Source organism: Nicotiana sylvestris, chromosome 11 (assembly GCF_000393655.2).
Source record: "Nicotiana sylvestris chromosome 11, ASM39365v2, whole genome shotgun sequence".
Taxonomy (NCBI): Eukaryota; Viridiplantae; Streptophyta; class Magnoliopsida; order Solanales; family Solanaceae; genus Nicotiana; species Nicotiana sylvestris.
In genome coordinates, this window is record NC_091067.1 from 166002152 (window position 1) to 166015052 (window position 12901).

The following is a 12901-nucleotide window of genomic DNA, read 5'->3' on the forward strand; positions in this document are numbered from 1 at the left end:
CTTATTCCAACTTGTTCCAATCTTCCAAACACCTCAAAAAACATCAAATCAACCAAAACACATCGGATTCAAGCCTAAGTTTCCAAAATTTTCCAAATTTTGCTTATGATAAAAAACCCAACCAAACCACGTCCGAATGACCTGAAATTTTGTACACATCCCAAATGATACAAAGAAACTACTACAACTCTCGGAATTCCATTCCGACCCCTATATCAAAATCTTGCCTACCAACCGGAAATCGCCAAAAAATCAACTTTGCCAATTCAAGCCTAAATCTACTCCGAACCTCCAAAACTCATTCCGATCGCACTTCTAAGTCCCAAATCACCTCCCGAAGCTAATCGAACCTTCAGAACTCACATCTGAGCCCTCTAACACATAAGTCAACATCCGGTTGACTTTTCCAACTCAAGCTTCCTCAAAAGAGACTAAGTGTCTCAAACCTTACCAAAATCATTCCGTATTCGATCCGACCAACCCGAGACCACATAACACGGATAAACAAAGCATAAAGAAGCAAAAATGGGGATAATGGAGCGGTAACTCATGAGATGACTGGCCGGGTCGTCACATCCTCCCCAACTTAAAAAAAAGTTCGTCGTCGAACGAATCAAGAAACATACTTGAAGCCTCAAACATGTGAGGATATCTATTCTGCATCTCCCGCTCGGTCTCCCAGGTAGACTCCTCCACGGGCCGACCTCTCCACTACACTTTCCCTGAAGCTATATCCGTTGAGCTCAACATTCAAACCTGACGACCCAAAATAGCTACTGGCTCTACATCACAAGTCAAATCATCATCCAACTGAACCGTGCTGAAATCCAAAACATGAGACGGATCCCCAATATACTTTCAGAGCATAGAAACATGAAATATCGGATGCACATTCGACAAGCTGGTTGGCAAAACAAGCTCATAAGCCACCGCCCCAATCCTCCGAAGCACCTCGAAAGGCCCAATGAACCGAGGACTCAATTTACCTTTCTTTCCAAATGTCATAACACCCTTTATGGGAGAAACCTTCAATAGAACCTTCTCACCAACCATGTAGGACACATCTCGAACTTTCCTGTCAGCATAACTCTTTTGCCTCGACTGCGCTGTATGAAGCCTCTCCTGAATCACCTTCACCTTTTCTAAGGCATCCTGCACCAAGTTTGTCCCCAATAGCCTAGCCTCACCGGGCTCGAACCAACCAACTGGAGATCTACACCGTCTCCCATACAAAGCCTCATATGGATCCATCTGAATACTCGAGTGGTAGCTGTTGTTATAAGCAAACTCCACAAGCAGTAGAAACTAATCCCATGATCCTCCGAAATCAATAACACAAGAACGTAACATGTCCTCCAATAAATAGTGCGCTCGGACTGCCCGTCCATCTGAAGGTGAAAAGTTGTGCTCAACTCAACCTGAGTACCCAACTCTCGCTGCACAGACCTCCAAAACTGCAAAGTAAACTGAGTGCCCCTATCTGAAATGATGCAAACGAGGACACCATGCAAACGAACAATCTCACGGATATAGATCTCTGCTAAACGCTCTAAAGAATAGGTAGTACACACAGGAATGAAATGCGCGGACATGGTCAGTCAATCCACAATCACCCAAATAGCATCAAACTTTCTCAAACTCCAACAACAAAGTCCATAGTGACCCTCTTCCACTTCCACTCTGGAATATCTATCCGCTGAAGCAAGCCACCCGGCCTCTGATGTTCATATTTCACCTGCTGACAATTGAAACACCGAGCTACAAATCCCACAATGTCTTTCTTCATTCTCCTCCATCAATAGTGCTGCCTCAAATCCTGATACATCTTCGCGGCACCTGGATGAATGGAATACCGCAAGCTATGGGCCTCATCTAGAATCAATTCCCGTAGCCCATCCACGTTGGGTACACAAATTCGGCCCTACATCCTTAACACCCCATCGTCACCAATGGTAACATCTCTAGCATCATCATGCTGAACTCTGTCCTTAAGGACAAGCAAATGCGGATCATCATACTGGCGCTCTCTGATGCGATCATATAAGGAAGACCGAGAAACCATACAAGCCAATACCCGACTGGGCTCCGAAATATCTAACCTCATGAACCGATTAGCCAAGGCCTAAACATCGACTGCAAAAGGTCTCTCCCCAATTGGAATATATGCCAAGCTCCCCATACTCACTGCCTTTCGACTCAAAGTATCGGCCACCACATTGGCATTTCCCGGATGGTACAATATAATTATATCATAATCCTTAAGCAACTACAACCACCTCCGCTGCCACAAATTAAGATCCCTCTGTTTGAACAAGTGCTGGAGGCTACAATGATCAGTAAACACCTCACAAGACACACCATACAAGTAATGTCTCCAAATCTTCAACGCGTGAACTATGGTAGCCAACTCCAAATCATGAACTGGGTAGTTCTTCTCGTGGTGCTTCAACTGACAAGAAGCATAAGCAATAATTCTACCCTCCTGCATTAACACACAACCAATTCCAACTCTCAAAGCATCACAATACACGGTATATGAACCTGAAGCTGATGGCAAAACTAATACTGGAGCTGTGGTCAAAGCTGCCTTAAGCTTCTGAAAGCTCTCCTCACACTCGTCCGACCATACAAATGAAACACCCTTCTGAGTCAACTTGGTCAAGGGAAATGCGATAGATGAGAATCCCTGAACAAACCGGCGATAATCGCCTGCCAAACCAAAAAGCTGCGAATCTTCGTGGCTGAGGACGGTCTGGGCCAACTCTGAACCGCCTCTATCTTCTTCGGATAAACCTATATACCCTTGCTAGACACCACGTGCCCCAAGAAAGCCACTAAATTGAGCCAAAACTCACACTTAGAGAATTTCGCATAAAGCTTCTCCTCTCTCAATCTCTGCAACACAACTCTCAAATGCTCCGTGTGCTCCTCCTGACTACGTGAATATACCAGAATATCATCAATGAAAACTATGACAAATGAGTCAAGATAAGGCCGGAACACACTGTTCATCAAATGCATGAAGCTATTGGGGCATTGGTCAGCCCAAATAACATCACCAAGAACTCATAATGACCATATGGGGTCCTGAAAGTTGTCTTAAGGATATCTGAGTCCCTGATCTTCAACTGGTGATAACCTGAACGGAGGTCAATCTTGGAGAACACTCTCGCTCCCTGAAGTTGGTTGAATAAATCATCAATGCGAGACAAAGGATACTTGTTCTTAATTGTTACCTTGTTTAATTGCCTATAATCAATGCACATTCTCATAGTGACATCCTTCTTCTTCACAAATAACCCCTTATCAAGGAGTTCTTGAAGTTGCTCCTTTAATTCCTTCAACTCCGCTGGTGCCATATGATACATTGGAATAGAAATTGGCTGAGTGCCCGGCACCAGGTCAATACCAAAATCAATATCCCTATCCGGTGGCATGCCTGGCAAGTCTGTAGGAAACACATCGGGAAAATCCCTCACAACTAGAACAAAATCAATACTAGGAGTCTCAGCACCGACATCCCTCACAAAGCTAGATACGAAAGAAACCCATCCCCACCATATGCTGGGCTTTCAAGAATGAGATCACTCTACTAGGAACATAATCAGTTACACCTTGCCACTCAATCCGTGGCACACCCAGTATAGCCAATGTGACTGTCTTAGCATGACAGTCCAGAATAGCACGACATGGAGATAGCCAATCCATACCTAAAATGACATCGAAATCCACCATACACAATAATAAAAGATCCACACGGGTCTCCAGACCCCCAATAGTCACCATACACGACCTGTACACACGGTCTACAACAATAGTATCGCCCACTGAGGTATATATATGAACAGGTAAAGCAAGAAACTCATGGGGCGTACTCAAATAACGAGCAAAGTATGATGACACATAAGAAAAGGTGGAACCTGGATCAAATAATACAGAGGCATCTATGTGTCAGACCGAAACAATACCTGTAATAACAATATCTGAAGCAATAGCATCGGGTCAGCCCGGAAGTGCATAGAAACTGACCTGACCACCACCTAATCGACCTCCCCTTCTAGGGAGACCCTTAGCTGACTGGGCGGGTGGTGGTGAAGTAACTGGCGCCAAAGCTAATGACTGATTCACCCGCACGCCTCAAACTGGAACCAACATAGCACATGACCGTGCAATCGATTAATTAATAGTGGACTCCCCTACTTGGCTCGAAGCCATAGAACAAAACATACACAGTAACTCATAACGCATATACTTTATTGCTGCCATAATACCATAGTGAGATTAAACTCAATCCTTCATAAACTCGTGGAACACAGACCATTTGGTACTTTATATCTTCTGCAAATCTCGCACTCACTCTCATAGTAGTCAAGCCTAATCTCTTGAGCAACCCAAATTCAAATTGTAAAACATATAGTTCCATGGTAACAGAGATCTTCCAATAAATGACACAAGGGATTACGCAAACTTCAGAACAATCCGCAGGAGATAACCCCACCTGCTTTGCCTCAAACTAACATTCCTGTATACCTTCCACCGTCATAAACATTACGCAGTCACTTAAACTTCCTGAGTCTGAACTCAGACCTTAACATGAAATTTACTCCACTCCTAATTAGGAAACATGGAAATATTCTTCACACACCCATAACTCGGGGCTATACCTCAAATCGAGATGAAAATCAAGTACCTAATAGTTCTTCTATCTCCACCAGACCCTTCTCATCATTCCCAAATCACATGAATACATCTCGCAGTCACATCACACTCATCACATAACTATCCAGTCATCACCTCCCTTAATAGGGACACAACAGAACATATGGATCCAGAAACACGCGCTCACAAAATCAACAGCTCAGGGCTCAAGCTATAGGCAAAAATCTGGCCTTGAGTCCTCCAGACTGGCCCAACATCAACGCACAAAGATCACAACTTGCCCATTGATCAGGGAATCACAAGCTATCGATGTATATCTGATACCGCGCTCATACGCACATACAAACGCGTGGAAAGAATTCAAAGAGTTACTTTTCAAGCTAAATTAAGGACGCACGATAAGAATTCAAGAATGTGAAATTTTTCCTAAAGGTTCTGCAACCTCTCGAGGATAAATGCAGATGTCTCCGTACCGATCCGCGAGAGTCTACTAAACCTGCTCATGACTCGTGAGACCTATGTAACCTAGGCTCTTATACCAACTTGTCACGACCCAAACAGACTCGGTCATGATGGCGCCTCTCGTGAAGACAAGGCCAGCCAACTACTCCCAGTTCAATGTTTAAGCAGTTAAACATTAAGAAACAGTAAAAAACATAATCAATTAAACCAAGGTTTAAGCAGTTAAAAACATAATTTGCGGAAAATAACCCCAACACAGCCCGAAATCAGGGTGTCACTAGTCACGATCATCTATAAAACCTAATACAAGTCTGAAAAGTCTACAAACCATTACAAATGTCTGATAAGAGATAGAAATGATAAAGAGGGAGAAACACGGGACTGCGGACGTCTAGCAGCTACTTCGTCGACTCCGATATCTGCCGGGAGCTCTCAACTCGCACTGGCAGGATCGGCAACACCTAAATCTGCACACGGGGTGTAGGGAGTAAAATGAGAACTCTAACTCAGTGAGTAACAAATGTAAATAAATATTGAAAGTAAGAAATCACGTAAGGCACAAAGCACTCTATAATGAAGCAGTAAAACAATTAAAACAGTAAACCAGTGAAAGATAGGTAAAATTCTTTAACTCAAACGTAGTTTCATAAAAAGCCTTTTTCAATAATTAAGTAGGTAATTAACAGTCAATTATGAAAAGTAAACACATAAAGGCTCGCCCCTCGGGCACAATATCAACAAATCCGCCCCTCGAGCAACATCTCAGAACAATACCAGTCCCTCGGGTAATCACATAGAAAAATACCAGCCCCTCGGGCTCAATCTCACATCATAATGGGTACCCGTGCTCACTGGGGTTGTACAGACTCCTGGAGGGGCCCCTTACGGTGAAGCGCAATATCAAGCCACCTCGTGGAATCATCACTAGGCCCTCGGCCTCATATCAATCAAGCCACATCGTGGCGTTTATATCTCAAGCCCTCATCCTCATAACCAGTATCAAATATTTCCTCACAACATAGGCCCTCGTCCTTACTCAGATAAACTCCTCACAAGCCACTCGGGCAGTAGTAAAACATGTTTCTCAGTCCAAAATATCATTAAAAAGATCATTTAAGTGTTAAAATAGAATAAACATGGCTGAGTACGAAAACATTGAAATATAACATGACTGAGTTCAAGTATAAAGTCAAAACAGTGAGGAAATACTAGTAAAAATCCCCAAAGGGTTCAAATAGTTGGTAGAAGGCACAAATATGGCACTTAGCCCAAATCATGATAATAGCCAATAGATTTCAGTCAAATACGCAGTAAAATAATCATTCGGGACGGACTATATCACAATCCCTAATAGTGCACGACCCCACGCTCGTCGTCAAGTGTGTGTCTCACCTCAATATAGTACTACGATATGCATTCCGGGGTTTTAAGCGCTCAGAACATCATTTACAATCATTACTCACCTCAAACCAGTCAAATCTCTAGCTCGTGACTCCTTTGCTCCATGACTCGGCCTCCACTCGCATCGAATCTATCCAAAATCAGAACGAGGACGTCAAAATATGCTAGGTGAACCAAGCCTAAGCGAAAATAATCAATTTACAACATAAATTCCGAAATTACCAAAACCCGACCCCCGGGCCCAACTCTCGAAATTCGATACTTTTTACATCATTAAATTTCTTATCTCCCCACGAGTTCATACATATCAAAAGTTCCGAAATCCGACCTCCAATGGTCCTTCAAATACTCAAGCAAAGGTCTAAATTTTCAAGCCCTAGTTTTCCCAATTTTAGCCCTTAAATTCCATTAATCATAGACCTAATTCGTGAAATAATAGCATAAGAATGAGTTTTAGGTCCAAATTCCTTACCTCAATGAAGTTCCCTTGAAATCCCTCTTTCAAATCGTCCAAAATGCTCCAAAGCCGAGATAGAAATGGTGAAAATAGTTCAAAATCGCGAAGGACACAATTTATGCCTTATGCTCAGGCATTTTTGCATCTGCGGCCTTATTTACCTCTTCTACGGTTCTTTATCCGCTTCTGCAGAAATCACTTAACTCACTATTTTTCGCATTTGCGGTGCCATTCCCGTATCTACGGCATCGCAGGTGCGGTCCCTATAACCGCTTCTGTAGTTCCTTCCATCTTCCCAGCTTCTGCTTCTGTGACCATTTTTCCGCATATGCGGCATCACACCTGCAGTCCCCAATCCGCAGGTGCGGAAATACAAGAAGCAACAAAATCTGTAGCTGCAACAATTTCTCAAACTCCCCGTCAACCATCCAAAACCACCCCGAGGCCCCCGGGACCTCAACCAAAAGCATCAACATATCCCAAAACGTTATTCCAACTTGTTCCAATCTTCAAAACACCTCAACCGATATCAAATCAACCAAAACACATCGGATTCAAGCCTAAGTTCCCAAAATCGTCCGAATTCTGCTTTTGATCAAAAACCCAACCAAACCATGTTCGAATGACCTAAACTTTTGCACACACATCCCAAATGACACAACAGAACTACTGCAACTTTCAGAATTCCATTCTGACCCCTATATAAAAATCATGCCTACCAACCGGAAATCGCCAAAATATCAACTTCGCCAATTCAAGCCTAAATTTACTCCGAACCTCCAAAACTCATTCCAATCGTGCTCCTAAGTCCCAAATCACCTCCCGAAGCTAATCGAACCATCGGAACTCACATCCGAGCCCTCTAACACATAAGTCAACATCTGGTTGACTTTTCCAACTCAAGCTTCCTCAAAAGAGACTAAGTGTCTCAAACCTTACCAAAATCATTTCGGATTCGATCCGACCAACCCAAGACCACATAACACAGATAAACAAAGCATAAAGAAGCAGAAATGGAGAAAACGGAGTGGTAACTAATGAGACAACTGACCGGGTTGTCACAGTAGCATTTTTAGGTTTTTCTGGGCACTCCTCAGTGATTACAAATTTTTAACCTTCAACAGTTAGGAAAACATCAAGGTTCCTTTTCCAGTCAACATAATTCGGTCTTTCTAACTTGTTTTGGTTCAAAATTGAGATAAGTGGGTTGAATGAAGACATGATTAATCTGAGAGATATTCACATTAAATAGATCCTTAGTTATGTATTTAGAATAATTAAATTCAAAAAACAACACATTACACATATAATCATGCTCATTGAACGGTTAGATTCGTTAGAGAAACTTAACTATTCATGCAAAATATATGAGTAATGTAAGATATTAACCCTATAAATTTAAATAGGACCAACTCAGATGGAGAGTAAACTATTAATTTATGATAGGTAAATATCACTTTTATAGACTCTAGTTTCATTGAATCAACATGTAACTCAGATAGAGAGTTAATACAAGTAATCAAATAACTAGAGGCAAAACTACAGTAATCATCTATAATGAATTTATCTGATGCGGAAGAAGACATATGTCAACATATAAATTCATTATATTACTGTAAAACAAGATTCGAAACAATGAGAATTGAACCCTACCATTGAAAACAATGAGTTTTTCACTACTTCGCCGAGGTTAGGCTAGACACTTACCAGCACATGGGGTGGGTCGGTTGTGCTGATACTATACTCTGTACTGTGTGCAGATCTAGGAGCAACGTTTGGTCAGTAGTTGAAGAGCTTCCTTCAGTCCACTCGGAGACCTAAGGTAGACCTGTATGCGTCCGTAGGCCCTGACATCTCCCTCTATCTCTATTTCCTGTTTCTTTTTCTTTTGCCCAGAAACAGTGTATTGTATTTCTTTAGACCTTGTATGTAGTAACTCTTAGACAGTTTGTGACACCGTGACACCAGGTTTTGGGTATTTGAGGTTTTGAAAATTGTAATAGACGTTGATTTCAAATATTTCATCATTTCCTTCCGCTTAATTATTTAAGGTTCCGCTATTTTCATGTTACCGCTTGTGTTTGTTAAAAAGAAGTAATTCGGTAATGAATTAGGTAGTTAAGGGTTGGATTGACTAGCTCTCATTAGTAGGCGCCATCACAACTCCCGAGGGTGGGAAATCCGGGTCGTGACAAGTTGGCATCAGAGCTCTAGGTTATATAGGTCTCACAGTTTACAAACAAGCTTAGTAGAGTCTGAGGGATCGGTACGAAGATGTCTGTATTTATCCCCCAGAGGCTATAGAGTTAGGAAAAACTTTGCATTTATTCTTTCCGATCGTGCGATTTTGTTTCTCAACGCTAATTGAACTTCTACTTTGTTCTTTCGCAGATGGCGAGAACACACGCTTCCTCATCCTCTACTCAGCAGCCCGAGCCCCCAGCAGCCACTTCCACAAGGGGCAGAGGGCGAGGCCGAGACCATGCTAGAGATTGAGGTAGGGGCAAATCTCATCCCCGAGCAGCAGCCCCAGTGATGGAGCCTCAGGTTGATTTTGATGAGGAGGTTCTGGCTCCAGCAGTTTCGGTGGGCCCAGCTCATGTCCCAGAGGGGTTTATTGCTACCCCAGTTCTTTAGGATGCTCTGGTCCAATTAGTGGGCCTCATGGAGAGTGTCACACGAGCAGGCTTGCTTCCTGTAGCACCCGCCATCTCTCAGGCTGGAGGAGGAGCCCGGACTCCTACTACTCGCACTCTAGAGCAGGTAGCTCCTCAAATTCAGACTCCAGCGGTTTAGCTAATTGGAGCAGTACAGCCGAGTGTTGTAGCTCAGACCGGTGATGGAGCGACTATGTCTACCAATGCTTTATGGTGACTGGATAGGTTCACCAAGCTCTTCACTTCCACTTTCGACGGTGCATCTACTGAGGATCCCTAGGATTATCTAGACAGCTGCCACGAGGTTCTCAGGAACATGGGCATTGTTGAAACCAATAGGGTCGATTTTGCTACATTTCACTTGTCTGGATCTGCTAAGACTTGGTGGAGGGATTATTGCTTAGCGAGACTAGTTAGATCGTCAGCCTTGACTTCGGAGCAGTTTACAGTGTTATTCCTGGAGAAGTTTCTCCCCGTTACTCAGAGAGAGGCCTATCAGAGGCAGTTTGAGCGCCTTCAGCAGGGTTCCATGACTGTTACCCAGTATGAGACCAGGTTCATCGACATAGCTCGCCATTCTCTCATCATAATCCCTACCGAGAGAGAGAGGGTGAGGAGGTTTATTGACGGTCTTATTTAGCCAATTCGTCTTCAAATGGCTAGAGAGGCTGGGAGTGATATTACTTTTCAGGAGGCGGCCAATGTGGCCCGTAGAGTTGAGATGGTTCTGTCACAGGGAGGCTGTCATGGGTCAGATAGGAGGCCCCGTCATTCAGGCCGATTTAGTGGTACCTCATCTGGAGGTCGAGAATCGTATGGTAGAGGCCATCCTCCTAGGCCCTTTCAGTCAGTGCTCCACATTTCTCATGGTACTTCAGGTAGTCGTGGTCCCTAGATGCAGTATCTCGATCAGCAGTCCTATAGTGCACCACCTGCTCCTATCAGTGCACCGCCACTTTAGAGTCTTTGGGGTGGTCATTCAGGTCGTCAGGGCCAGCAGTCTCAATAGCCAAGGGCTTGTTACACTTGTGGTGATACGGGTCATATTGCCAGGTTTTGCCCTCGAGCATCGAGTAGCTCTCAGCATCAGGGTTATCGTGCTATGGTACAGGTACCAGGTGTTCCATAGCCTGCCCAGCCAGCTAGAGGTGCTAGAGGTGGAGGTAGAGGTACTAGAGGTGGAGCTCAGGCCGCCAGAGGTGGAGGCCAACCAGCTGCAGGCCATCCCAGAGATGTAATTTAGGGTGGTGGGGCCCAGCCCCAATGTTACGCCCTTCCATCTAGGCCCGAGGTTGAGGCTTAAGATGCAGTCATTACATGTACTATTTTGGTTTGTGATAGATATGCTTCAGTGTTATTTGATCTAGGGTCTACCTACTCGTATGTGTTATCTTATTTTGTACCGTATCTGGTTATGCCTAGTGATTCATTGAATGTTCTCGTTTATGTGTCTACACCAGTGGGTGATTCTATTGTAGTTGATCGAGTCCATCGTTCTTGTATTGTGGTGATTGGGGGTCTTGAGACTCGTATAGATTTATTGCTTTTAGACATGGTCGATTTCGATGTTATATTGGGGATGGACTGGTTATCACCTTACCACGCTATCTTGGACTGTCATGTCAAGACTGTGACCTTAGGCTTACAAAATTTGCCCTATTTAGAGTGGAGAGGAACTCCTGGTCATTCTACCTGCAGTGTTATCTCGTATGTGAAGACTCGACGTATGGTCGAGAAGGGGTGTTTGGCCTATTTGACATATGTTCATGATTCTAGTGCTGAGGTCCCTTCTATTGATTCTGTGCCCGTTGTTTGAGAGTTTCCTGATGTTTTCCCTTCAGACCTGCCGGGTATGCCACCCGACAAGGATATTGACTTTTGCATTGATTTGGCTCCGGGTACTCAGCCCATTTCTATCCCTCCATATCATATGGCCCCGCCGGAGTTAAAGGAACAATTGCAAGACTTGCTTGAGAAGGGTTTCATTAGACCCAGTGTTTCACCTTGGGGTGCACCGGTGTTGTTTGTTAAGAAGAAGGACGGATTGATGAGAATGTGTATTGATTACCGGCAGTTGAACAAGGTTACAATCAAGAATAAGTATCCATTACCGAGGATTGATGATTTGTATGATCAGCTTCAGGGTGCCAAGGTATTTTCAAAGATTGATTTGAGATCTGGCTACCATTAGTTGAGGATTAGGGCATCCGATTTCCCTAAGATATCTTTCTACACTCGGTACGGGCATTATGAGTTCCTGGTCATGTCATTTGGGTTGACCAATGCCCCAGCAGCTTTTATGGATTTGATGAACGGAGTGTTCAAGCCTTATTTGGACTCCTTCGTGATAGTCTTCATTGATGATATTTTGATATATTCCCGCAGCCGGGAGGAGCACAAGCAGCATCTTAGAATGGTTCTTCAGACCTTAAGGGATAGTTAGTTATATGCTAAGTTCTCAAAGTGTGAGTTCTGGTTGAGTTCAGTTGCATTTTTTGGTCATGTTGTAGCAGCAGAGGGTATTGAAGTTGATCCGAAGAAGATTGAGGCAGTCAAGAACTGGCCTAGACCAGCGTCAGCTACAGAGATTCGGAGTTCCTTGGGATTGGCAGGCTACTACCATCGGTTCATGGAAAGGTTCTCATCTATTGTAGCCCCGATGACCAGGTTGACCCAGAAGTGTACCCAGTTCAGATGGTCAGACGAGTGTGAGGTGAGATTTCAAAAGCTCAAGACAGCTCGAACAACGGCACTGGTGTTGGTTTTGCCCACAGGTTCAGGGCCTTATACAGTTTATTATGATGCATCTCGTATTGGACTTGGTGCAGTGTTGATGCAGGATGGCAAGTTCATTGCCTATGCTTCATGACAGTTGAATATTCATGAGAAGAACTATCTGGTTCATGATTTGGAGTTGGCAGCCATTGTTCATGCATTGAAGATTTGGAGGCATTATCTGTATGGCGTGGCATGTAAGGTGTTCACGGATCGCAAGAGTCTTCAGTATTTGTTCAAGCAAAAGGAGTTGAATTTGAGGCAGAGAAGGTGGTTGGAGTTGTTGAAGGATTATGATATCACTATCTTGTATCACCCGGGGAAGGCCAATGTGGTGGCCGATGCATTGAGTAGAAAGTCAGCCAGTATGGGCAGTCTTGCTTATATCCCGGTCGGTGAGAGACCGCTTGCTTTGGATGTTCAGGCACTGGCCAATCAGTTCGTGAGGTTGGATATTTCTGAGCCTAGTTGTGTATTGGCCTACACGGTC